General features: G+C 37.9%; 1 non-coding gene across 1 annotated transcript; it reads left to right on the forward strand.

Moving 5' to 3' along the window:
• Positions 1 to 1,615: 1,615 nt before the first annotated feature.
• On the forward strand, positions 1,616 to 1,699 carry Trnas-gga (transfer RNA serine (anticodon GGA)). The gene is given in 2 exon segments: positions 1,616 to 1,655; positions 1,665 to 1,699. It is a non-coding gene; the product is annotated as a tRNA-Ser (tRNA).
• Positions 1,700 to 2,682: the final 983 nt, after the last annotated feature.

The raw sequence follows: 2,682 nt of genomic DNA on the forward strand, positions 1-2,682 counted from the left end.
TCCCATGTTATCCACTCACGGCTCCAATGAGACCATCGGACTGTTTGAGCTATACTGACCGTGACGAAAAAACGTGTGAACACAATGAACAATGGATCCAGTCTGACTTGATCTGGAATGTACAACTAAACTTTGTAAGCACGTGGTCGGGTACAGTCCATTTGAAAAGCAATCTTTGTTGTGTCCTGCATATAGGAATGTGCCATGGCACACTGAATGTAAAAACAAAACTAGCCTGTAAGCAATGAGGAAGTAAACACAGCTATTCCCACACAGCCCAGCTGGTGGGATGCAGCAGACGTCTTCGTCCCAACATCGTTAAATGGAGACTGAATCACTCTGCCGACCCAAAACTGCCTAGTACTTGAATTTCAAGTGCCTTCTGTAATATTAGAGGGGTAAGTGGATTGGTCCACCAACACAATCATTCCTAGTACTTTCTCCTACACATTAAATAAATAAATACTAACATAATTAAATGGAATAATATGCAAACGACAAAAGAAAAGTAGACATAAATAGTTTTTGAAAAAGAAAACTAGTGAAAAAGTTGGCAACACTCCACAAAACACAAGAAACATATTAAGCCTGAATACAAAAAACAGTGTTTGTACTACATTTTGATGAGTTTAACATTAAAAAATTCATACTTCTGCAAATCAGTGCGGGATCAGATCAGAATCAACAGTGCCAAATGAAGAAATAACCAAAAAGCTGCAAGTAGACGATGTTTGCTGACGTGAGCTGAAAACCAGGCACGACGTACAGTAGGTAAAAATTATCATGTTTTGTAATGAACTGTTTTTCGACCTATAAAGCAAGTCGAATATCTAGAAAGCAAGTCAAATTAGAAATACCATTCATTATAGACCGCTGGTGATGTTTTATGTTAATAAATGTAGTTGGATAGATGGAATTAAAATTATCTCATTAATTCCTAGTGCTGTTAAACTAATCTTGTGGATGATGATGGCATTTTATCTTATGTAGAACATTTTCTTCGCAGACGTTTGTCCCTTCCTATCAGGATCTTCAATTCAGATCAATAGTGAGGAGAAATGTGAAAAATTGCGATGATCGTCTTCTGCTCTTTATAGCTCTAACCGATGATCCTATTTCCTCACGGCCCTCATGTGTGGATTTTCACGATGAGTGATGAGGGTTGGAATCGACGAAAAGCTCTCGCGTTTCGAGCCAAGTCAGCATAAAAAAAGCAGTACCGCGATATTTCGAAGAGTTTCATGCTCTTCATCTTCTAGCGAAATGTCGAGATATTCTGATTTAATCCATTAGAAATGGTCTGTGAAAGCCTGCGATTTTAAAAACGATGGATTTGTTTATAAATAACTTTTCTCCAACGAGTCACAATTTTCGTTTACATTCGTATTTTATACGACGCGTTTCAGGATATGATTCCCATTTTCAAGTGCGTTTTTCTCTGTGTTGTATCCCTGTTTTCGTAACGTTTCAGATGCGTCGGGTTCTGCATAGCTTTGATGAATTTACTGCAATACATAAAAAACGCAAAATTTTTTGTTGATTATCGATCTTTGTATATAGCTAGTGGCGAAGTTTGGAAGAGCTTTACAAACAAACAGTTACAAAGATGTAGCCGGCCGGAGTGGCCGAGCGGTTAAAGGCGCTACAGCCTGGAACCGCGCGACCGCTGCGGTCGCAGGTTCGAATCCTGCCTCGGGCATGGATGTGTGTGGTGTCCTTGGGTTAGTTAGGTTTAAGTAGTTCTAAGTTCTAGGGGACTTATGACCACAGCAGTTGAGTCCCATAGTGCTCAGAGCCATTTTACAAAGATGTAGTCAACTGAGATAATGTCGTAGGTCTTCTACAGAGTATGATATGCTTTTGCGCAGAGGGTATTTATCTCAACAGTCTGGACGATAACGGGCTTATATCTGTTTGCAATGGTGCTTATTTCTCCGTGGTACTGTTTATATGTAAGTATACTGTCGAGTTATCTAAGAAATGAATTGATTCACTTTCAAGTTTTTCGTTTAATATTTTATCTTCATGTTTTCTGTAACACTTGACAAAAACACACCGCACTTTATAGCAGAGTGGTGAAGAACACATACATAAAATTCGACCAACCAGATAATATTAGTTTACTCACGTTGAGCTCTGCTCCTAAGTAAACAGATAATAGTCTACTCCAAAAAGGACTAAAATACAACCATACACTGAAATAGGTCATAGTGCAACTAAAAATGCAGCAGATGCTGCAAAATTAAATTAAAATACAAAAGCAGTGGTAAATCACACAGTATGAAAACTTCTTGTGACAGAAATAACAACAGATAAATTGAGATCTAAGTGTACAATAAATGATACAAAAACCCCGAAATCCATAAATAATAAGGCGGAAACCAGCCAGTCCGTAGCTAATAAGTCAGACTAAAGCAGCACTTTTGTTTTCATGAAAGAAAAAGACTATTTAGACAAAATACGTGAATTCTTTGATGCCAATAATGTTCAGCACATTAAAAGAGACCCAAAAAGTTTCAAAGTAAAATTAAATAACAGCTAAAGAACACACATTTCCTAGTGTCCGAAACTGAAAAGAAATACCTCACACGCATGAACCTAAAAGCACCACATAAACACAGCCAAAAATCCACAAAGGAGGTAATCCAATGTGCCCCATGATAAACCTTTTGTATAGCGCAG

The sequence above is a fragment of the Schistocerca cancellata genome, chromosome 6 (genome assembly GCF_023864275.1).
Source record: "Schistocerca cancellata isolate TAMUIC-IGC-003103 chromosome 6, iqSchCanc2.1, whole genome shotgun sequence".
Taxonomy (NCBI): Eukaryota; Metazoa; Arthropoda; class Insecta; order Orthoptera; family Acrididae; genus Schistocerca; species Schistocerca cancellata.